The following is a 25,626-nucleotide window of genomic DNA, read 5'->3' on the forward strand; positions in this document are numbered from 1 at the left end:
AGCCAGTTCATCAAAGAGAACCAGGAAAGCATAGAGCTAAGGAGAGCCCTCCAGGGGTCAAAACAAACCTCGAAGAATTGCCTCAAAAACTATCTCTGTGAAGGATTCAAATTTAGCTAGCTCTGAAGACAGCAAGTTAACAACCAGGGTGTCTAAGCAATAGAGCAATCAACCAGCAATGAGAGGAGTGGGAAATCTGGGTGTGAACCCCCCAGAGGCAGACAGCTTAACAGGGAGATCAGGGGGAGGGTTCAAAGCGAGTCCCAATGAAATCACTATCATCCCAGGTGTGACAATTTCATTTACAATAGTATCAATAAAATAAAGTTCTTAGGAAAATGTTTAACCAACTTTTTGTGTACAGTGAAAGGTACAAAACATTACAGAATTAAATTAAAGAAGCCCTAAATAAATCTTCATGGATTGGAAGACTTGCTATTGTTAAGACAGAAAAATTGAAAAATAAAACCAAAAACCTCACATGGAAATGCAAAGGACCCAGAACAGCTAAAATAATCTTGAAAAGGAGACTACGGGGCGCCTGGGTGGCTCAGTCAGTTAAGTGTCCGACTTTGGCTCAGGTCATGATCTCATTCATGGTTTGTGAGTTCCAGCCCCACATTGGGCTCTGTGCTGAGAACTCGGCCTGAAGTCTGCTTCAGATTCTGTGTCTCCCTCTCCCTTTGCCCCTCCCCCACTCACACTCTGTCTCCCTCTCTCTCTCAAAAATAAATAAACATTAAAAAAAATTTTTTAAAGAAAAGGAAACTACTGAAAAAGTGCAAAGGCACAGAGAAAATATTTTCAAATCATTGGATCTGATAAAAGTCTATATCCAGAATAATAAAGAACACTTATAATTTAACAACAAAAAGACAAACAACACAATTTAAACATGGGCAAACAATTTGAATAGACATTTCTCCAAAGATATACAAATGGCCAAGAGACACTGTGCCTCTCTGTCTCCCAAAAATAAACATTAAACAATTTTTTTAATATATGAACGCAAAAAAAAATATATATATATATATATATATGAACGCAGATGTAATTTTAAATTTCTTAACAGTAACATTAAAAAAGGTAAAAAGAAAGTGAAATAAGCCAGTCAGAGAAAGACAGACATCATGATTTCACTCATATGTGGAACTTAAGAAAGAAAGCAGATGAACATAGGGGAAGGGAAGGAAAAATAAGATAAAAACAGAGAGGGAGGCAAACCATAAGAGTTTCTTAAATACAGAGAACAAACTGAGGGTTGCTGGTGGGGGAGGGGGGGTGTTGGGTGGGGGGATGGGTGATGGGCATTAAGGAGGGCACTTGTTGGGATGAGCTCTGGGTGTGTAAGGGATGAATCACTAAATTCTATTCCTGAAACCATTATTACACTATGTTAACTAGCTTGGATTTAAATTGAAATAATAACAATAATAAATACAGTAAAATAGATAAAAAGAAACTATTTGAGGCTCTTTAATAATATATTTCATTTAAGTCCATATGTCCAAAATATTAATATTTTGACATGTAATTAATATAATAAAGTTATTTATGAGTTAGCTTACTGTTTTTTTGTTTTTTGTTTTTCTACTAAGTCTTCAAAATTGGGTGTGGGTTAGGGGTGCCTGGGTGGCTCAGTCAGTTAAGCGGCCGACTTTGGCTCAGGTCATGATCTTGCGGTCCCTGAGTTCGAGCCCCGCGTCAGGCTCTGTACTGACTGCTCAGAGCCTGGAGCCTGTTTCAGATTCTGTGTCTCCCTCTCTCTCTGACCCTCCCCCGTTCATTCTCTCTCTCTCTCTCTCTCTCTGTCTCAAAAATAAATAAACGTTAAAAAAATTTTTTTTTTTAAATTGGGTGTGGGTTATATTCATAGCACATCTCAGTTTGGATAACCACAATTCAAATACTCACTAGCCACATGCGGCTAGTGGCTGCTACATGAGACCACGTATTTCTAGAGCAACCCACGCTCACCCTCCTCATAACACCTATCACGCAGGATTGTTATTCTGCTCTCCTAGCCTATTCCCTCTTGGGCTATAGCCCTCTGAAGGCAGAGACCATCTCAGGGCTGTTATATCCTTGGCGTTTGGTACGGAGCCTATGTGTTTGTTGAGTGTATTTGGCTAGAAAGTAAGTGTGCTTCCTAAGCATAAGTAAGTAATGCACTGACAACTCAGAGCCTGGAGCCTGCTTCAGATTCCGTGTCTCCCTCTCTAGCGGGAGCTTCTGTGTCTCTCTCTCTTTCAAAAATAAACTTTAAAAAAAAGAAAAAAAAAACTTAAAAAAAAAGAACTGAGCAAGGAACTAGGGAATCAAGGATGGAGGGTGTGGACGGTGATAAGGAAAAGCAAGTCTCATTCTACTTGAGATTTTCACCTGTGTGGTCTTCACTGCCTCAGGGTACTCAGAAAACCGGGACTGGGGAGTCCTTCCCTGGAAGAAATGCCATTAGCACCTTCTCTGGCTAACATTAATATTAATCATCACTACTCTCAGCCACTTTCAGTTTTTCATTATGTTATGTGACACAAAGTCCCTGTGACATGGGTAGAATGTGTTTATGCTCCCTCCCCTAAAGGTGAAGAAACTGAGGCTCAAAGATGTCAAGTTCCCCGATCAATACCCAGTGTTGTGCTGACACATTCAGCAACAAACTTTCTAGGGAGAGAAGTAGATGGGAAAGCCCTGACTGAGAGCATTTGTCAGTTTCCGCGGTGTAAATAATCCCACCGCAGCAAATTCCAAGCCACCAACAGCGTGTCCCTTCAACATAAAGGGGAAGCGTCGCATGCAACTCACCCTAGCTGCAACGTGAGTCGACTCCCAACACATCACTATATGAGACAGAGGATTTGTGGGAAGGATGTGGCAGCTGATGTTTTTTTAGTACCTGCTAAATACTGGGCCATCTCCAAGGTGCTTCACCAACATTATCTTGCTTAATCGTGGCAATAAACATTTGAGGCCGATACGCATTATCCCCCCGCGTCAAAGCTGTGGAAAATAAGACTTTGGTGAAGTAACATGCCCAAGGTTGCTTGCTAATGTATGGGATGGTATCTTCGCTAAGCCAATGGCGAAACCCCCTCCTTCTCCTTTACTTCTCAACTCTCTCCATACATATTTTGGGTTCTCCATTCCTGGCCTTTGTAAGAGTCTTATTTTTACGTGGACTTCACTTCTATGCCAGCTGCCCAAGACCAGCTTGTCTCGCAGAAGATTCTGATAGCAGCAGCAGTCTTGCTCCAAGGAACTTTAGATGTTCTTCTAAAATATTCTAGGGATTCCACTGAACAGAAGGCTCAGGGAGGCTGAGGTGAGAAGCTCTCAAGGCCGGCAAATAAAAGTACCTGCGTGGTTCTAGAACCACGCATTCTGGTTCTAGAACATCCTTCCATAGGCTTGCGTCCATAATGAATGCCCATGTGAGCAGGAGACGTGTGGAATAAGACAACATCACCAATGTGCATGGCATGAGAAGAGAAACCCCTCAGGAGGACACAAGCTTACATTTCATTTTTAATGCATTTCCAGTAAGCTCAACTGTAGCCAAGGGTGAGTCAACACGAAAGATGTTTCAGGAGAAAAGCAAAACCAAATGAAACCGATAGGCAAGGGACTACTTTTGAAGCAAAATTTCATCTTCAAAATCTATTTCCCAGTTTAACTGGTGGATAATAGTTTCTCCCAGCACATAAGAGAAAAAATTGGCAACTTTCTTCCACCTGAACGTACAGCAGGACTTATCACGCTTAACCTGCTCTCTCCCCAGAGTGTCAGAAACAGTATCAGCTAGTAATTACTGAGCGGTACGACAGAGTTTTGGTTTACATACAGGTTTCTAATTCTAGTTCTAGACTGTTTGTATGGCGATCCCTATTTTAGTCTTGGAAATAAGGCTCGATCATTTAAGTAACTTACAGAAAGACCCTCATCTGGGATTTCAATCTGAGCCTGCCTAACCTCCAAACATGTGATGGCTCGATCACACCATCCTGAAACACAGGACCCAGACCAAAGCTCTGCTACTCAGCAGCCTCTCTTGGGCTCCTTTCTTGCTTTTTTGTTTCCCCGGTTCCGTGCTTCGTTGCTTAGCTGGGCCATTTGATGCCAATCTCAGTTTGAACACTGGGCGACTGGCACCTGGCATGTGAGCAGACAGCTAATTAAAAAACACTTTCCACCTCTCCTATGTTCTCTTTGGTTAGGCAAACAGCAGCTTAATGAAGCTGACGTCAAAGTTATAGTCCTTTGGGAAGGTGTGGCGTTCACACACCCATTTCATAGATTGGGCAAACAGAGGACTAGAGAAAGAACCAGACGCACTCAAAACAAATAGGTGGGAAAAAGCCTAGTGGTTTTTCCCATTGCCTCATCATTAGCACCTGTTCGCATAGATTATCTTTGAGATAATGTCAGCACTCCAAAACGTGACATCTAGAGGTACATTTCACAACTTTCCAGAGGGACAAATTATCTAGGCTACATGAATGTTTTCTACCCGGACTGTCCAAGACGTAGCTAATGTGATTCAGCGCTCCCTTTCTTTCTTTTTTTTTTTTCTTTTTCAAAGTTTATTTTTATTTATTTTGAGAGAAAGATAGAGAGCAAGAGGGGAGGAACCCCAAGCAGACTCCACGCTGTCAGCACAGAGCCCCATGCGGGGCTCAAACTCATGAACCGTGAGGTCATGACCTGAGCTGAAATCAAGAGTTGGACGCTCAACCCACTGAGCCACCCAGGCACCCCTGGGACGTGTAGATTATTATCTTTTACGGCAAAATATGTGATTAAGTTAAGGGCCTTAAGAGGGGAGCTTATCTTGCATTTTCCAACTGCACCCTGAATGCAGTCACATGCATACCTCATAAGAGAGAAACACAGAGCAGGAGACATCCAGGAGAGCAGGAGGCAACAAGTGACAAGAAATGCCAACAGCCTACTCAAAACTGGAAGAGGCAAAGAAGGAATTCTCTCCTGGAAACACTGGAGGCAGTGTGGCCTTGCTGAGATCTTGATTTGGGGTTTTTGCCTATAGAACTGTAGGAAAATAAATTTCTGTAGTTAAGCCACCTCACTTGTGGTGATTTATTACAGCAGCTGTAGGAAGGCCTGGGTGGCTCAGCTGGTTGAGCCTCTGACTTCGGCTCAGGTCATGATCTCACGGCTTACGAGTTCGAGCCCTGTGTTGGGCTCTGTGCTGACAGCTCAGAGCCTGGAGCCTGCTTCGGATTCTGCGCCTCCCTCTCTCTCTGACCCTCCCCTGCTCACACCCTGTCTCTCTCTCTCTCTCTCTCTCTCTCTCTCTCGAAATATAAACAAACAAACAAAAAAAAAAAAAAAAGAAATATAAACAAACATTTACAAATTTTTCTTAATTTAAAAATAAATAAAAATAAGAAGTAATTGAGTTGCCATCAATTTTCCTAAGGGCATTTCCTAATCCTTTGGCATTCTGATCCATTTCTTGACAGTTTAATCCTGTCATTAATGTTGATCTTTTTTTTGTCCATTGTAAACCAGTGGCGCCCTGCCAGATCCTGTTTACCAAGGGCTTTCGCTTATGATGTAAGCACTTTCCTATCAGTGAGGTGGGTGATTAGGTGGAGATTAATTTTATATAACGATATATATTTATATAATGATCCACTCTTTAGTAAATACTGCCAAATTATGACCACTTTTGCTCTCCTGGCCCAACTCATAAATGGAGACTCGGAATAGAGGACTTATCTTGTAAGGAAAGATCAATGTGGGCTCCATAGAATAATCAGAAACGTCCACAAAGAAATACTTGGCCTGTGTCCTAAATGATGGGCCAGGGGTTGGATTAGGGAGAGAGGGAATTGAAAAAGGGCATTCTAGGCCGTAAGTGGTTTAAGATCTGAGCCACTTCCCTTGCCAACTTTACTTGGTAGGTTGCCATGAAATGCCTTAATCAAGCTATGGCTAAGGGTAGGAGGCTCACTTGGGCTTTGGTGATGCAGACAGAATCAAAAGCAGAAGAAGCAGGTCTGGGAGGAGCTTCCAGCCCACATTTTCACTCTGTTTACCCATCTCTTTCTGAGCACCTGGAGGGTGGCAGATGGGCGCCACTTAATTGCCTTCCCAGAGAGGAAGTGACAAGGGCAAACCCATTTTTGATCTGCAGGCAGGCTAAATGGCATGTTCTGTTCCCTCCACCTACTGAACTCAGCTGTGCTCTGCCCCGGAAGCAGGCACCGGGGTCCCGACCCAACATAACAAATTGATAGCATAGCCCTTTCATCTATTTTGTAGGTGCCTTCCTAGGATAGCCTGTCAATTAAGTTGATATAAATTAAACCTGATTTCCCCACATTTGGACACAGCATTGGATGCCAGAGTCAAAAATCTAGGTCAAGTCCTGGTCAATTTCATTTTCTAGATATGTGACTCGTAACTTTCTCGAGTCTTGGTTTTTCATGTCTAAGGTGGTTACTCTCCCTCTCCCACTTATATCAGGCCGATCGCCATTACATCTTGGAAACTGTGCTGTACATCCTCATGGGTCCCTGGGTGTTTTGTGGATGTATATTCTTTTTCCCCAGGAAGGGATTTTCTCATCTGCCTTTATAGGTTTTCCGAAGCCACTGTCATACTTCAGGGTTTTTTTGCAAAAAATACATATCTGAAGTCCCCTTCATGAGTAAGTAAGCCATTCCCTGCCATGAAAGGGGGCACCAGGGGTGCCTGAGTAGCTCAGTCCATTGAGTGCCTGACTCTTGTTTTTGGCTCAGGTCATGATCTCACAGTTCGTGGGTTCGAGCCCCGCATTGGGCTCCATGCTGACATCGAGGATCCTCCTTGGGATTCTCTCTCTCTCTCTCTCTGTCTCATTCTCTGCCCCTCCCCCACTTGCTCTCTCTCAAAATAAATACATAAACAAAAAAAATCTATAGGTTCTAGGGATTAAGACATAGAAACATATCTTGGGGTCCACCATTCAACCTCTTACAGTGATCATGTTACAAAACTTGATGACACAGCAAAGAATACGTTTATCGTTCTAGCACAAAATCTTGTGAGGAAAGAATTTCAAAAGCAACATTTGAAGAGTTCATCCTTGTTTTTAGTTGATGATTGGTACTCATACCTAAGTTTACTAAATATAGGCTAAAATACATCAGTGACTCTAAGAATGTGGTGCTAGGACTCTGATTTATCCTGCTGATAACAGAAGTGTGAAAAAAAGGCATATGCATAAGAAATACTACTAGTATTGCTTTCCAGAGTATCGTCCTGCCCCCTCCCCCAATGGCAATACTCCTTCTCATTTGGTGATTCATTCAAAACATCTGTTGAACCCCAACTATATACTAGACACTATTCTAGGTCCTGAATACAGGTGAGCAAGAGAGCAAGATCTCTACCCTCATGGACTTATAGTCTATAGTCTAATAACCAGTAATTAGACTATGATAACCAGTAACCATTGTTTTTCCTAGTACAGCATAAATAATAAACAAATCAGGGAGTCCACCCTCCCGTCATCTGCTCTAAATCCCCTTACAAAATTCTCTTAGTCTTGCCCATGTTCAATGGTCTATGGTGGCAAAGTTTACATAATGAATCGGCTGAGTCATGTTTAGAGGCCTTCAACACCTAGCTTACCTCTCCGCAGCCAAATTTCTAACTAGTTCTTTAAGCCATGACAAATAAATTGGTTGAACGGAAATAATAAAGGCGGATCAAAGCTATTTATTAATTATCCAAAGGAAATTCAGGAAATATAAATAGAAGGCAAAGCTCTTGTCCCTGCAGAAAGACATAATTTAAATCACAAAGAAAACATGCAGGAGGAACACATGAATAAGCATCAATTTAGAATTCTAGGACTATATGCCATTCTGTTCTAGGCATGAAGGATAAAGCAACGAAGTAGGTAATGTCCCTGCCCTGGTGGGTCTTCCATTTCAGTGGGAGACAAGAGCAAGAAGTAAATGATCAAATAATTATGTAATACGATGTCAGAGGTTAAGATGAAAAATTAAGTAAGGTCAAGAAACACTATTGGTTGGGGGATGCTATTTTATAAAAATAAATCTGAAAAGGATACGCGGTGTACAAAGCACGAAGCATGAAAAAATATCTGGGAGAAGACAGTCTCAAGGGGAGACACAGACCATAAACCATGGCTGACATTTCAAGAACCAGAACAAAGACACTGAGGACAGAGGGGAATGCGTGGAGAGCCAAAGCCAGATTTTGTAGAGTTTTTTAGGTCATGGTAGGGATTCCATCTGAAGACCTCTGTCCACCAGGAGCTGCATCATCCAGGTGTCGGGTCCTCTTGTATTCCTTTGCCAATTCTTTCAAAAGGTATTGTTTTGATCTTCAATCTGAGAGCAGGAGAACAGATGTTAAAAACATAGGTCATAGTCTACCATTAATGGAGTCAATTATAGGAGCGCCACTGGAGAGTTTGATTTTGAGGTATGGATTATTATCCTCTCCCACTTTCTTATCTCCAAATGCCTGCACTGGTAGTTCATGGAACAGAGAGAGACATCAGCCTTGATGAGCTGTACTTCTGTTCAGAGGGTTCCTACTTCTCAGGTCCTCATTAGTTTTTAGGTACGTTCTAAAAACTATTTGCGGATAATTTGATTAGTCAGATTCATTAGTCAGATTAATCTTCAGACAACAATCACTTGATGTATGACATTTCTATTTGAAAGATAATAAAATTAAGTTTCAGGGAGGGCTGGTTACCATTCCAGTGTCACCCAACAGGACTGTGGAAGAGGTCTCAATACAGAGAGCTCTGCTTCCCACACCAGGAGCTCTAGATGGTTTCAAAGTATGAGCAGCATGAGTGGTTGGATCCAAGTACACATCACTCAGGGAGAGGCTGACAGTTGTAATTACTTTAGGAAATGACAATAAAATACTACCAGCTGGAAAATGCACTTAAAAGACTTGAGAAAAACACCTCAGGGGAATTTTTTTTTCTGTAAGTGATTTTGTACCTTATCGGACCCCATAGACCCCTTTTATAATAAATATTTCGTAATGTCCCTTTTGCTACTCCGAAATAAAATTTACAGATGATATAACCTCCTGGTGGTTTGTAAAATGGAGATAAGTTCTAGCCCCAGATAATGATAAACAGGTTTTTCACCTACATCAATGTCCTAGGGGACATATGCAAGTTGGGTAGGATTTTGCAAAGTTGTATCTAGAACATGGGTCAGCCCTTTTTCATTCAAGAGTTTCCCACACAGGGCAAAGTGATGAGTGTCCCAACCCTCGCCCACTGTACCAGTAGTGTCCCCAATCGTCCTAATTCCCAATTTCCTAAACTCCCCCCTATGTGACATTACATTCCACGTCAAAGTTCTTTCCCTTTGATAATTAGTCTATTTGCCCTATATGAGAAAGCTGGAACATTTACGGTTAACCATTTGTAAGGGGTTAATGGTGGCTCCCAAAAAGGTACGTGAATGTTCTACCTTCTGGAACCTGTGAATGTGAGCTTATTTGGAAAAAGGATCTTGACAGATGTAATTAAAGAATTTGAGCCGAGACCATTCTGGATCATAAAAGTGGGGCCCTAAACCCAATGACGAATGCCCTTATAGGAGAAGAGAAGACACAAATAAGAAGAGAAGGCCATGTAACAACAGGCAGAGATTGGAGTTCTGCTCCCAATAAGCCAAGGAATGAGAAGAGCCATCAGAAGCTTCAACCTTAGAGCTTTGAGAGGAAACAAAGCCTTGCTGACACCTTGTTGGACTTCTGGTCTCCAGCACCATGAAGGCCCACAAAGAGCCCTGAGCTCTCAGCAGTCTTTGAGACTAGCCTTCTGCTGAAAAGAGCTACCTTGGGGCGCCTGGGTGGCTCAGTCAGTTAAGCGTCCGACTCTCGATTTCGGCTCAGGTCATGAGCCCCACGTTGGCTCAATACTATGAGCAATAGTATTGTGCTGAGCACGGAGCCTGCTTAGGAGTCTCTGTCTCCCTCCTTCCTTCCCTCTCTCTCGCTCTTTCTAAAAAATAAAATAAAATAAAATTTGAAAAGAGCTGCCATAACCCAGCTCGTGTCCCTTCTACACCGGAGCACAGATTGGCATAGGAGACAGAGTCTGGCTCCCTTGCTCCAGCTTGGGACCACTGGGAAGAGCTATCTCAGTTGCAGAGCCCCCTGTGAAGTTGGCTCAGGCCTTTCTTGAATCTGAATCACATCTGCTAACTTCTCCCTCTGCTTAATCCTACTTTCTTCCTTTCCCTCTACAACCGATCCCAAAATAACTCCCTAATTTAAACACACACACACACACACTATGCAGTGTCTTCCTCAGATCTGCGTTTCAGAGAATGTAAGCTGCAACACAGACTCACAGGTCTCTTCATACACAAAGATTAGTGGGTAGAACCACAATTGAAAGAATATTGAATGAACTGATTTCTTGGGTTCTTTTTTTTTTTTTTTTGCTGTAAAAGTAATGGATTTTTGACTGAAATCCCCCTACTGCCACTAATGAAACAATCAAAATGCTGAGCAAATAAACTTAGGTTTACCGGACACACATTTACAATATATTTGACACTGTAGTGCTTTTCAGTCAAAGGTTGTACCATCCTTATGAGGAGCTTTGGGAATTAGTAACAGCATTTTTTATATAATTTTTTTTTAATTATTTTGAAAGAGAGACTGAGAGCGTGGGCTGGGGAGGGGCAGAGAGAGAGGGAGGGAGAGAATCTCAAGCAGGCCCTATGCTGTTAGTGCAGAGCCCAGTGTGGGTTCTCAGTCCATGAACTGTGAGATTCTGACCTGAGCCAAAACCAAGAGTTGGACACTTACCTGACTGAGCCACCCAGGCACCCCTGTAACAGCATTTTTGTGGTCACCATGACTAATAGTAATTAGTATTTGGTGTTGAGGTTCAGAGATGTTACACATCCAGGACTAATCAAAAGAGTCCCAAAAGTGGAGGGATCTTCTTTGCTGAAGAGAACATAACGAGATATAAGATACAGTCTTCTCTATCTGCCCTTATGGAGTTTATTTTTTAATCCTGGAAAAAGGAAAAGTGTACCAACAGGATATATATTATGTGATGATTAATTTTATGGTCAATTTGATTGGATCACAGGGAGGCCGGGAGTATTTGGCTAAACATCATTTCTGGGTATGTCTGTGAGGGTATTTCCAGATCAAATCAGTATCCGAATCAGTGGACTCAGTAAGTGGGCCCCTTCCTCAACGTGGGAGGGCATCGCCCAATTTGCTGAGAACCTGGATAGAACAAAAAGGCCAAGGAAGGAAGAATCTGGAAGAATCTGGCTTCTCCCGCCCCACTGCTTGAGCTGCCATATCAATCTCGTTCTGCCATTGGTACCCCGTGGTACTCAGACTGAATGTCACCACTGGCTTTCCTGGGTCTCTCGTTTGCAGATTGTGGATTGTGGGACTTCGCAGCCAATTTCCTTACAATAAATCTCTTCCTATATATACCTGGTTGGTTCTGTCCTTAGCAAATCCTCACTAATTTATATTAATAACCAAATGGTTTGCATAGATGGTAAATACAAAAATGATTTAGAGGTTGAAAATATTATTACAATGGATTGGGGTGTGCAGGAAGAGCTACAAGATTTTAGAAATTGGCAAAAAAAAAAAAAAAAAACCTGAATTTTTAGGGATCTAACTCGTTGCGAACTATGTGTCTCCAAATTCGGGTCTCATAATTTTGTGACAAGTTATATATGATTCTGCTAGTAATTGAGGAAGCCTAGATTTAAGCTCAGGGCTGTCTGATTCCAAAGCCTATTCATGCCCTCTCTGCTCTGCTGCTTTTATTTATGATATTTTAGTCTTTAAAACTCCCACATTTGCTTAACAGTGAACCTGTCCCCTCTCCAAATTGAAAAGTAATTGTTCTTCAGAGGAGACGTAACTCACTTCTGTTGGTCACTACAGACGATGCTAGAGGCCACCTCTCCCTAGAATGCACTGGCAGGAAGTGTCCAGCATCCAGTGTGGATGCTCCCGGATCCTGCCCCCATGATCTCGGCAGGTATCTTCTGTGCCCATAGGTATCATGGTGCTGGAGAAATGGCCACGTGGGCCTGTTCTTCCTCACAGCTGGAAATCAAAGTCACCATGGTGATTCCAGACGTCAGCTTCCCGCACTGCTATCCACCTGAATTGAAGAAAAAGAAGTTGCTGGAATAACAGGAAGAGCAAAGATGTCCGAGAGTGGGAGTATAACATACCATTAGGCCATATTTTTAGGTTGTTAACTTAATGCCAGAAAGGCTATTTCCTCTTGAGCTGTGTTGCCTACTGAAGGTCTCCAGACACCAGGGAAACAGTCATGGGTTTGGTTAAGCTCCTGGAGAAACAGGAATCCTTTGCCATGGACGTGGTCTGCTTGCGTTGGAAATTTTGGCATAAATAAAATAAAAACAGAACTACATATAAAAATAGCTAACTCCACCAAGTATTACTAAACTATACTAAGTGTGTCAACAAAGGATTAAGAATAGAAACAAATATTTTGTCTTTTCTTCACTCACTCTTACTAAATTCTTAGGGCTCTAAATCATTTTGCATTGGTCCACTCTCCTCCTTATGTTCCAAGAAACAGTTAACCCGTTGTTCTCACTCATTGGACGCGATTCTCAGGATTTTCCCAGTGGAATCACTGAGTGGAATCACTGAAGTCTGTGGAATTTGGGGGAGTAAAGACCCAAATTCTCCAGAGCCTTCACAACGAGCCAGCCCTCGGTCTCTCTCTCCCTTACTGGAAGTAGATTGGCCGGGATAAAGACATTGCCCTTTCTCCTGTGCCTGTCTCTTGGCCCTTTCTTAGTTTTCCTTACAAGACAGACACTAGAAAGCTTCTGGTGCCCTCCAACACAGAGGCACAGAAGATAGTAGGTTATCTTCCCTTTTCACAGGTTTCCAGACAGCGTGTCACTTTGGAAAGAATCAAGTGACTTCTCTTGTCTTCGCTTTCTAGATGCCATTAAGAGTTTGCTTAGACAAAGTCATGTAAATACCGCATTTTTCTCCGCTGACAAGATTAAGCCTGGCAACGTGTTTTCACATATTAACAGCTACCGTTACTTTTTGAGGCAGCTTGACCCTAGGAACAAATTCGAGCAAACACCAGGACAAGATTGTTGAAGTAAAGTTTAACAAAGTGTCTTTTTTTTTTTTTTTAACAGATGTCTGGGGTTTCGCATCCTTTGCTATCTGTTAACTGACTTGGATGTAAGTAAATAAATTACATCAACAAATAATAAAAAGAAAAAAAAGGAGTAAACATATTCGGGAAAAAAAAATACAAAACAAATCCTAAATCTGCATCCCTATGCAAGGACTACCTAATCATTCTGCAGATTCCCTGAGTTAATTCTCTTCACGAGCATCCACCCATATGTGTTGCCAGGTTACAGAATGTCTGGTCCTTTGGAAGTTCCACACAAATGTCATTCACACCCGAGCATTTTGTGCCTCAGGAACTACAGGCAAGGCCGCATCATGAACGGGCCGGCTTCTTCGTGCATAGGCCATTCCTTAATACCCCCACCACCGTTTTCCCTGCTTCTCTGCCTTGGCGTGATGGGCACACTCTCCCCCTGTTATCAGCAGAACAGTTCTTTATTCGGATCCTGGAGGCTCATCTCCTTTCCGGGCATGGCTTTAAATAAGCATCTTCCCAACCATGGCGCATCTCAGTCGATAAGGAAACCCGTACCTGCTATTATAAAAGTAAAGATCCTCCAACTCACTGTAAAAAGTCGAGAGGGTTCCGTGATGGGAGTGTCTGGGTATCCCCGTGTGAAGTTGAGCCACGTGATTCCGTTGTATAAAACTGGATTACCCAGGGGCACCTGGGTGGTTCAGTCAGTTAAGAGTCTGACTCGTGATATGGGCTCAAGTCCTGATCACACGGTGTGTGAGACAGAGCCCCGTGTCAGGCTCTGGGCTGACAGTGCGGAGCCTGCTTGGGATTCTCTCACTCCCTCTCTCTCTCTCTCTCTGCCCCTCCCCCACTTGAGCTCACTCTCTCTCAAAATAAATAAATAAAGATTAATTTTTTTTTTTAAAAAGACTGGATTATACAAATGGAAGGTGTGTCCTCTTTGGGGCTGTAAAACATTTCTTCCACCAGTCTGTCACAGCATCTGTAACTCCCAACTTTGTTTATATATATATTATTATATATGTTAGTATATATTATACTATGTATAATACTATGTATTATACTACTTATAATATTATATATGTTAGTATATATTATACTATGTATAACAGTATGTATTATACTATGTATAATATATAATATATATGTTATATATAGTTATATATAGTTATATATGTTATATATAGTTATATATATGTTATATATGTTATATATACATATATACATATGTTATATATGTGTGTTATATATATACATGTTATATATAGTTATATATATATGTTATATATATGTTATATATACATATATACATATATGTTATATATGTTATATATGTGTGTTATATATAGTTATATATGTTATATATAGTTATATATATGTTATATATATGTTATATATACATATATGTTATATATAGTTATATATGTTATATATACATATATATATAACATATATGTATATATATATATATACATATATGTTATATATGTTATATATGTGTGTTTTATATATAGTTATATATGTTATATATAGTTATATATATGTTATATATGTGTTATATATACATATATACATATATAGTTATATATATATACATATATATATATAGTTATATATAGTTATATATATGTTATATACATATATATACACATATGTTATATATGTGTTATATATATAGTTATATACATTATATATGGTTATATATATATAGTATATATATTACATATATATATACTATGTATAATATATAGTATATATAGTATATATAGTATATATATACTATATTGTGCATATATATGTTAATATATATGTTAGTACATATTTTATATATGTTAATATATTATATATGTTAATATGTATTAAAATACACACACACACATACAATGGCACCTGATGGCTCAGTCATTTGAGCGTCCAACTCTTTATTTCGGCTCAGGCCATGATCCCAAGGTTGTGGGATCAAGCCCCATAGTGGACTTCTCACTGAACTTGAAGCCTGCTTAAGATTCTCTCTCTCTCTCCCTCTGCCTCTCCCCCCTGATTCATGCTCTCTCTCTCAAATAAAAAATAAATAAAATTAAAAATATATAATGTGGAAATACATATAATAAATATATAAATATATAAAATAAATATGTATTATGTAAAAATATGTCTTTTTAATATATTTATTTTATATATATTTGTGTGTCCATCTATTACATATGTATATTATACATATGTATTTAAATACGTTATCGGAAAAGACCAAGCTCTGAAATATTGGTGTGGGTGATTCTGGCTATCCCTTTGGAAAGAGGGGAGAAGGGCATGAGAAAAGGTACCAGTAGAGACCAGGTCCATGTGGAGGGACTGAAAGAGGGAAGCAGAGAACTCTGTGAAGATTGGACTCTTCACACAAAGGCCAGGCAATGGTGGAGCGTCTCAGTAAGGGATAGCTCTATTGGCCAGGGCTCTTTAGGTCACAAAAGAGGAGAACTAAAAAGGGAAAGGTGTTGGCTCACTTACCTGGGAAGGATACTCGGGCTATTCACATGCCTGAAGAGTGAGCTGCAGAAACCAGGCCTCCGAGAGAATTCCCTAACACCAGGATTCACTCTCTCTTCCTCCCACACCCAACACCCACCCTGCTTGTTTCTCCACACAGCCTCCCTTCACCTCACACAGGAAGATGGCTTCCTGGAGCCGTAGCCTCAGATCCACCCACAAAGAAGACTTTTTTCCCACCTCCCTTAGGTGAAGTTCAGATACGGCCCTGATTGGTCCTGCTTGGGTCACGGGACTGTGGGGGTGAGGGGGTGGGAATCCTCCTCACCAGTGGGGGAGGGGACCCTCACCAAGAACACCAGGAAAAGAGGGAACGAATACCAAACAGGAAGAGTGCTGTAACCTGAAGAAGGAGGATGAGAAGGTATGATAAGCAGACAAAACATCCACCAGCTATCACCAACCCCCCCCAAGAGTTGAGATTAGGCCTGAGAGCAGGAGGCAGCCAAGAAGAAGGTGTGCTGAAAGAGGGTGGTGCGAGAAGCAATGCTCCAAAATCTTTGAAGAAGCCACACCTCTCCTTGACCAGATGTATGCAGATGTCAGGAAATCTGAAGATATGGCTTAGCGTCTTTTGTGTTGCCCAAGCAGATGCGTGCCCCGAGGAGTAGTTAACCGACAAGGTCCTGAAGAGTTGAAACTGGAGTGGAAATTTCACAGTGGGAAACAAATACTGAATAGCAGCTGGAGACTCAGTCTGGAAACCACTATTTTCCAGTCCAGCAGATGGGGAACTTTCACAACTCCCTCTACTCTTGTGCAGCCAGGAACAGCTCTGAGATCAGAGGCGGAGAGAGCATGCCTGACATGATGATGTTGTGCCTCCTTCATTTTATATTCACGTACACGTGTGCATCCCTGAACCAGATGGTCATAAATGAACTGAAGGTATTGGGGCCCCTGGGTGGCTCAGTCGGCTAAGCATTCCGACTCTCAGTTTCAGCTCAGGTCATGATCTCACACTTTCATGGGTTTGAGCCCCGAGTTGGACTCTGCTCAGGCAGCGTGGAGCCTGCTTGTCCCCCACACGCCTTGTCTCTCTCTCTCTCAAAATAAATAAATAAACTTAAAAAAGAAAACTGAATTGAAGGTATTGTCCTGCCGCTTGCTATGTCTGTTCAGCACTCTGCTTTGGAGATCTACCCAAGATGATGTAAATAGCTCCATCCCATTTCTTTTAATGACTCTCTAGTATTCCATCACACAAATACACCAACGCTTATTATCCATTCCCTTATTGATGGTCACTTTGGTTAGTTGCAATTTTTTTTTTTTTTTTTACTGTTTCACTATTTTTACTACTGTAGTTTTAGGGAGGGCTAGAATGAGCATCTCTGAATGTTTTTCTCCTTTTGCAGACAAGTGTACGAATTCCTCTTGAAGCATATTTAATTGCTGCACCAGGAAATGAACACATTTTGGGAGTTTTACCAGAAACTCCCAAATGGTTTCCAAAATGCTTGTACTTCATGCTCTTATACTTAGTCCCTGAGCACTTGGGAGAAAACTGTAAAACATTTACATTAGACTTTCTAAAGAGACTCTTGTTCAGGTAGCACTCAGTTGCAAACCCCCAGCCTCTTTGAAGGTAGAAAATGAGGCTCAGATTTGCAACAACGGGGATGGAACTAGAGTGTATTATGCTCAGTGAAATTAGTCAGTCAGAGAAAGACAAATATCATATGACTTCACTCATATGTAGAATTTAAGATGCAAAACAGGTGAACATAAGGGAAGGGAAGCAAAAATAATATATAAACAGGGAGGGGGACAATACAGAAGAGACTCTTAAACATAGACAACAAACAAGAAACTCTTAAATACAGAGAACAAACAGAGGGTTGCTGGAGGGGTTGTGGGTGGGGGGATGGGCTAAATAGGTAAGGGGCATTAAGGAAGACACTTGTTGGGATGAGCGCTGGGTATTATATACAGGGGATGAATTACTGGATTCTACTCCTGAAATCATTATCGCGCTATATCCCAACTTGGATGTAAATTTTTAAAAAAGAAGAAAAGAAAAGAAAATGAGGCTTAGGTTAGCCCAAGAAGCTTCTAGGCATGCCATGTGTGGCTGGGAATAGAATGCAGCTATTAAAATTGGATCTTCAAACACTATTGAAAGCATAGGGGCGCCTGGGTGGCGCAGTCGGTTAAGCATACGACTTCAGCCAGGTCACGATCTCGCGGTCCGGGAGTTCGAGCCCCGCGTCGGGCTCTGGGCTGATGGCTCAGAGCCTGGAGCCTGTTTCCGATTCTGTGTCTCCCTCTCTCTCTGCCCCTCCCCCGTTCATGCTCTGTCTCTCTCTGTCCCAAAAATAAATAAACGTTGAAAAAAAAAATTTAAAAAAAAATAAAAAAAAAAAGAAAGCATAGAACACGGTAATAATATAATGTTTAGTAAAAAAAATAAATAAAAGCCGCAAAATAGTCTTACATTATATCCCGATTTTGTGAAGGCGTATGTATCTGAAAAATGGCAGAAGAACTAATAACAGCAATAACAGTGATAGTAGTGTCTCTTTCTGGGCGAGTTTTTTGTTTTTTGGTTTTTTTCTTCGTAATTCAACCTCCCCTGGGCACATGTGCCCCAGGCGACTCAAAAGTTTTCACCCACCGCCCCCCCCACCCATGCCTGTCTGCAAATGACCACAAAAGCACTGTGAATAATGACTTGGGGGTTACAAAGAAATTTCAGCAAATAAGCAAATTTGCAAATACAGAATCCATGAATAATGAAGAGGAACTATATATACTTATGCAAATCAGTCACACAAATTATAAATGGTAGCAATATCTAAACAAGACCCTATTATTAAAACCCAATAAGTCGGGGGTATTCATTCAAGCGACAGACATCAACTGCCCTCAGTCCTGCTGAGACTCCTTCTTGTGGCATTTAGCTGACCATGTCACTTGAAGAGCCCATCCACTTAGCAGGTAGACATTTTGCACCCATGTCTGGAACACCCCAAGCCTCATGGGTCTCCCTTTCTTTTAATGTTTATTTATTTTTTGAGAGAGACAGAGACAGAGCACAAGCAGGGAAGGGGCAGACAGAGAGGGAGACACAGAATCCGAAGCAGACCCCAGGCCCTATGCGGGGCTCAAACTCACAAACTGCGAGATTATGACCTGAACCGAAGTCGAATGCTTAACCGACTGAGCCACCCAGGCACCCCTCATGGGTCTCCCTTTAGTCTTTCAACATAAAATACAATCAGGATATTTTGTTTTCAGGAATCTTTTCCTATTTAGAGAAGTCGGGGCTGTATATATTGGTCTTTGCCTTGGTTATTAAAATTCCACTCTACTTATTTTTTGTTGTAAGCAATCTCTGAATTTTCAAGTCTATAAAGGATCCCATGTGTACACTTTTAATTGGTTTAATTTCTCCCTGTATAAGGGAGAATAAATTTTAAGAGAAGCATTTTTAAAATGAGACACTGAAGAAAGGAGTTAGCAGACCAAAATGCAACCCACCATTTTGAAAGATTTCAGACCTCATATCTATTTTTTCGGGGCCTCTCGGTGGCTCAGTTGGTGAAGCGTCTGACTTCAGCTCAGGTCATGATCTCGAGGTTCATGAGTTTGAGTCCTGCTCAGGCTCTGTGGTGACAGTGAGGAGCCTAAAGCCTGATTCAGATTCTGTGTCTCCCCTGCTCTCTGCCTCTTGTCTGCTCATGCTCTGTCTCTCTCTTTCTCAAAAATAAATAAACATTAAAAAATTTTTTAAAAAGACCTCATATCTACTATTTTCAGATATAGCCCTCAAAGATGGATTACCCCAACAACTCTGCCAGGAATATGAACTAAGAAATGTTATTTGGAAAAAAACAGTCATTGTCTCACAGCTGACCTCTGTATGCCTGCCAAACTAATAACCAAACTTCAAACACAAGGGGCACTTGGGTGGCTCAGTAGGTTAAGCAACCGATTTCAGCCCAGGTCACAATTTCACGGTTCATGAGATCAAGCCCAGGTCACAATTCCACAGTTCATGAGATCAAGCCCAGGTCACAATTTCACGGTTCATGAGATCAAGCCCTGCCTCTGGGTTCTTACTGAGTATGGAGCCTGTTTGATATTCTCTCCCTCCCCCTCTCTGTGCTCTTGCCCTGCCCTCCCCTTCTGCCCCTCCCCTGCTTGCACTCTCTCTCTCTCTCAAAACAAAACAAAACAATTTCAAACACTATATTTTCTGATTTTTTTTTTTTTAGCAGCAGGCAAAAGTTTATTAGAGTATAAACTCAGAAAATAAGAATAGTGTGAAAGCTCTCTTTGCAGAGAGGGGACATTCGAAAGTCTGAAATTTTTTAAGATTGTATGCTTGATGAAAATTATCTTTTGAAGTCAGTCTAATTTTTAATGATTTTAATCATATCGTAGATGGGTAGCTTTTCTTTTTTCGTTGTTATGACTATTCTCAAGTCCTAAAGCATTCCAAGATAAAATTGCAGGAAAATGCACTGGCTCCAAGAGCTTTGTGGAAAGTCCCCTAGAAACTCATTGATATGGAAAGGATGAATATTGAACGCGGTGAAAGCAATCACTTTGGTGGAGTCCCAGAAGATTCAAATGCATAAACATAAGCCTTGTGATGTTTGGGAACTACAATAGCCAATATAAATAAATCATCTGTAAAACGGTAACATGAAAAAAAATACAAGAAGAGATAGAAAAGTGAAAGAAATTACTTTTACCAATATGTTTCTCAAATAATGGGAGGGAGGATGAGGAAATAAATCAGAGACTGTGGTGTTTTTAAAAAAGGCTTAGTAACAATTGAAGTACATTGTCTTAAATTTCTGAAATTTACAGATGTTTCCACAGAAAGTCAGAGTTTGTACAACCCATGTTGATGATTTGCCTGACATTTGAATTAACACACACACACACACGTGCATTTTTCAAGCCAGGTCTTTTAAAAATCTCCGGTTAAGAAGACTTAATAAATGGAAAATGGCGTGAATTGTTGACTTACTTTACCCAAGCAATGAAAACCATGCAAATGCTTAACTTTTTGGTGCATGTTTCTGGTGTCAGGCCCTCATGTTTAGATTCAATGGCATCAATGCAGTTCTATCTACAAATCTGAAATGCAACCCAGGCAATAGAATTAAAGGAACAGACTGCCTTGGACAGCAACATCAGAAACCGAAACACAGAGGTGCCTGGGTGGCTTAGTCGGTTAAGTGTTCAACTTCAGCTCAGGTCATGATCTCGCAGTTTGTGAGTGTGAGCCCTGCTTTGGGCTCTGTGCTGACAACTCAGAGCCTGGAGCCTGCTCTGGATTCTGTGTCTCCCTCTCTCTTTGCTCCTGCCCCATTCACATGCTGTCTGTCTGTCTCTCTCTTCCTCTCTCTCTCTCTCAAAAATAAAAATGTAAAAAAAAAAAAAAAAAAACAAAACTAAACAACACATGACAATTTAGTTTTTAAATACATACAATATCCCTGAAGGCAAGTTGACACTATATGTTAACTCGAGAATAAAAAAAGTAAAATAATACATACATACATACATACATACATAAAACATCTATGATTTCAAAGTGAGACGATCGCTATGATTTTCAATTTAGGAGAGAAGTAGTAAGGTAGGGACCTGAATGTAGGAGAATGAATACCCAAAGAAGCAAAGACCACACTAACTTTGGTTCCAAAGGAGTACAAGTCAAATGAGGACCAAAAATCATAATGTTGAATCGAAGGATCAGAACTAGTTTGTAAAAGATGTAATCCTAAACAATCAGGGCAGAAGAACAAGAAACTGAAGAGTCAGAAGGGTTAGACAATGTCTGGGGTGCTCCACAGTCAAATTGCTATCCTCTCCCTGTGATTCCTTTAGCTCTGAAAGTTGGTTTGATTAACCCAGTTTCAGTCCAATTACCTTTTTAATTCTTCAAATTTACTCTTGGCTAAGGTACCCAAAAGCTTTAATTTCTTTCTAAAATTACCTCATTTTTTTTAAAAAGTGTCTTTAAAAGCTGAATGCCTCTAAAAGATCTGTGTGAGCAACAAAACATCTTTTTCTTTTGCAAGTCTACTCACAATGAGTCTTGGGAAATAACCCTAAGTTTACCGTCAACATGAGCAGCATAAGCAAAACATGAGTGCTTGGCCAAGTGCTCCTAATGACACCAAAGGCCACAGGAGGGCAGGTCAGCACCTACCTTGAAATGATGATCATCCTTTGCATTTGCACGGTATGGTTAATATCTTTAGGGTCTGCTTTTATTGACTGGATGTTAAATTACAATGTATGTTCATTTTAACAAATAAAAGCCTACAGAAGCATGCTATAAAAGGATAGCAAAGTTACTAATCCCTCCTCTCATCACTTCCATTTCCGCCCCCTCAACCAGCACACCCCCTCTCCCACTTCCACACCACTTTGAATGGCAGTCAAGTCAAGGGCTCTTGACCACCCACAAGTGTCATTGAGTGCAGGGTGGAACTCAGGTATAAGGGCCCCTTCTTCTCTTCTGGGGATAGACAAACTTGGGTTGGGTACAACTAGACACCGCATGGGGCTGTGCTCCAGAAGAGGGACCCCACCTCTCTCTGACCCTTCCTTTTTATGGGGCAAGTACTGAGATGTGCTCACAAATAGGGGGAAATAGCCTTGAGCTTGGGGACCAAAAGGATGAGCGTGGGTACCAGCTCCTTTACAAGATTCTAGGACCATTATTGCTGGCAGCTGGGAGTCTTATGAGAAATTGAGTTGGTGTGCCAATTCACCACCCCATCCCTGGGGGAGGAGAAATCCCTGTCCTGGCCAGCTTATTGCCAGTAACAAAAAGAGATACTCAGGGGTCAAAGATCCAAGCATTCTGTGCAAAGCTTGCTTTGCGTTTATCCGTGTATGCATATTTATATCTTCATATATATCTAGACATATATGTATGGATCCTCCCTATATCTATACAGTTTATGTATGCGACACAACACAGATAGAAAGGGTTTGCTTTTTATATTATTGAAACAAAGGAGGAAATAGGATCATACATGATTCGGCAACACGTCCTTTCACTAAATGTATCATGACTCTCCTGATTAAAGCCGAGGAAATCAGGGACTGAGTACTCCGTGACTGGAGATCATTCAATGACCGAGCAGAATTGAAGTCCTTGTGCCTCGGTCCGCTACACTGCCTGGCCCGGACTCTCTCCCCTCAGTAGCGCGGACCCTGCCCGAGGTGGGGTTCGGTAGACGTGAGACCTTTGCGGGTGCGAAGCTGTACAACTTCTGCTCCTCCGCAAAAGCGCGATTTCATTCCAGATCCCGCAGAGCTGAAGCATCTGACAAGACAAGTCCACTCTTTTTGTTTTGTTTAGCCAAAGGAAGACAAGTCCCAGGGAAGGTCCTTAGGCCTAAAAGGGTCAGGCGCCTCAGAGGCCGAAGAAATAAGTGGTACCAAGGAATCGCCTCTAAAAATTCCATCTTCTCTCATCCTTGTCTCAAAGAATGCATACATCCATTTATTATAGTGGAAGATGGCAGCTTTGTTTCAGGAACCTCAGAGACGACAGTCCGAAAAATTTGTCTGTTCTCAGCACAGTACTATTTCTCAGTTTAGGGGAGCGTTTTCTCGGTGTCTCTATCTTGTTATTCTGTGTAATTTAGATTAAAAAAAAATCAGGGGCAATTGTCCGGTGGCACACTGTATTTCTCAGGATTGTTTAAGAACAGAGAATGTGTATGCCCATAAACAACGGTGCCCATGATGAAATGAATAAATGATATTAACATGTACACAAGACCTCCTCAATGAACTGTGACATATCATATCACAACCCTTGAGAAACAACAGTCTGTTAGTAAATTGGTCTACCTGCTCTTCTCACACATCCTTTCAGTACATTCTCAACATAGTAACCAGAGTGATGCTGTTAAAACAGAAGCCGAACCCGCCCACTGAGTCCCAACTATGCTACAGTGGAGGCAATGCTGAGTGCTTTGAAGAAAAATAAAACAGGATAAAGGACTAGAGAGGGAGAGGCACTCCTTCAGATAAAGTAGTCAGAGACGGCCTCACTGAAGAGGCAGCCCTGGGGCAGAGTCTGAACCCAGTGAGGGAGTGAGACACGGATATAATAGGGGCTGAAGGAAAGACAAGATGTGAGTCCGTAGCAGACAAACAGCAATCTCAGTGCCTTACTTATAGAAATGTACCTCTCTGTAAATGGGCACTAGTTATTTTCCTTCCCTACACAGTTACCCACGCCATTGTATCTTCATATCTGCTCCCCAAAACGGTATTAAATGAAAAGTTCCCATATAACCGATGCCATGGACTCTAATCTCCCCTGGAGTAAATGCCAAAGTTCTTTCAATGGCCTCAAAGTCCTCCCACTCTGACCTGCCTCCACCCCCGCACCCCCTTGCCCAATTCCCTCTCTGGCCCTCATTCCCCCTACCCTCCCCCTCCTCACTCAACTCCGCCTCTCTGGCCTCCTTAGTGTTCTTGGAACATTCCAGCTTCAGGATCTTTGTACTGTGTTGTCATTTGTCTGGAATGCCCTTCACCTACCTGGTTTTTATGACTCGCTCCCTCACCTCTTTCTGGTCTTGACTCGAATGTTGCCTTCTTAGGAATTCTTTCCTGGCTAACCTTTATAAAACCGCAGCCCCACCCCACCCCCCTCCACACACACACACACACACACACACACACACACACACAGGCTCTCTCTCTCTCTCTCTCTCTCTCTCTCTCAACTCCTTATCTCTCTCCCTTTCTCCCCTGCCTTATTTTTCTCCTTATGGCTTCACATTATCCAGCATACTATAGTCTATAATCTTACCTAATTTTCTTATCTCTCCGTGAAGTCAGGGATTTCTCATTCTGAAGGGGGTTTGGTATGTGTTTGGTTTTTTGTTGTTGTTGTTTTGTTTTGTTTTTTCTCCCTCACTGCTTTATCACCAGCACCTAGGACAATACCGAGCAACGCGTTAGGCACTCAAGAAATACTGGTTTGTCGAATGAATGAGTGACAACTGTAGTCAACAAAATGATCAGCTTTTTTTTTTTTTAATTTTTTTAATGTTTATTTATTTTTGAGAGAGAGAGAGATTGTGAGCGGGGGATGGCCAGAGAGAGAGGGAGACACAGAATCTGACGCAGGCTCCAGGCTCTGAGCTGTCAGCACAGAACCCAATGGGGGGCTTCAACTCACAAACAGTGAGATCAGACCTGAGCTGAAGTCGGATGCTTAACTGACTGAGCCACCCAGGCACCCCTAAAATGATCAGCTTTTTGACGCTAATTAGCATTTCGGTGAGTGACACCAGAGCCATGGACAACTGAAGCCAGTTTTTCCAACCAAAAGCACCCCAGGTGTCGTAAGAGTTAACCAGGGTTTAGTTTACAACAGGTTAAATGCACCACGCGTTTCTTAGGGTTTGCCAGGGTCCAGGATGGTTATAAGGTTGGGATATTAAGCCAGCCAAATATTCCAAGGGGAGCCAAAGCATGAATGGACAAAGCCCTTGTACAGGGTAGTTCCAGCTGGAGGGCTGTGTCACTCTCTAGGGAGAAAGGCCTCTAGGTGCTCGGAAAAGACTTCGTGGAGAGTGGGCTGGACACTGTTAGGTTGGCTCCCAATAGAGCTGCTCCTCAAGGCTCCCATCCAAGAACCCTCATTGTGGTGGGTTCACGTCTGCCCCTTTTCCTCCTCCTCCTCCGTGCTCTACAACCAGAGTCCTCTCAACTCTGCTCCCCTTCAGGAACTTGTTGCTACCCTCCAATGGAAGGGTCGATAAGACCTATTTGTCTTTATTGCACTGTGAGCAAGGCAGACCCTGGTAACTCTGTGGCCTCCCTACAACCAGAAGGAAAATTGACCCCACCCAGTCACTAGAAGAATCTTCTGGAAATCTTCACCCCTTTGT

The 25,626-nt window shown here is 41.7% G+C and overlaps 1 long non-coding RNA gene across 1 annotated transcript; it reads right to left on the bottom strand.

Annotated features, from left to right (window-relative positions):
- Window positions 1-7,166: 7,166 nt before the first annotated feature.
- On the bottom strand, window positions 7,167-24,314 carry LOC147580972 (uncharacterized). Its single transcript, XR_015250809.1, has 3 exons — window positions 24,266-24,314; window positions 11,932-12,172; window positions 7,167-8,366 (listed from the first exon to the last, which is right to left on the bottom strand). It is a non-coding gene; the product is annotated as an uncharacterized LOC147580972 (long non-coding RNA).
- Window positions 24,315-25,626: the final 1,312 nt, after the last annotated feature.

Source organism: Puma concolor, chromosome B2 (assembly GCF_028749965.1).
Source record: "Puma concolor isolate L17-30 chromosome B2, mPumCon1.1.hap2, whole genome shotgun sequence".
Taxonomy (NCBI): Eukaryota; Metazoa; Chordata; class Mammalia; order Carnivora; family Felidae; genus Puma; species Puma concolor.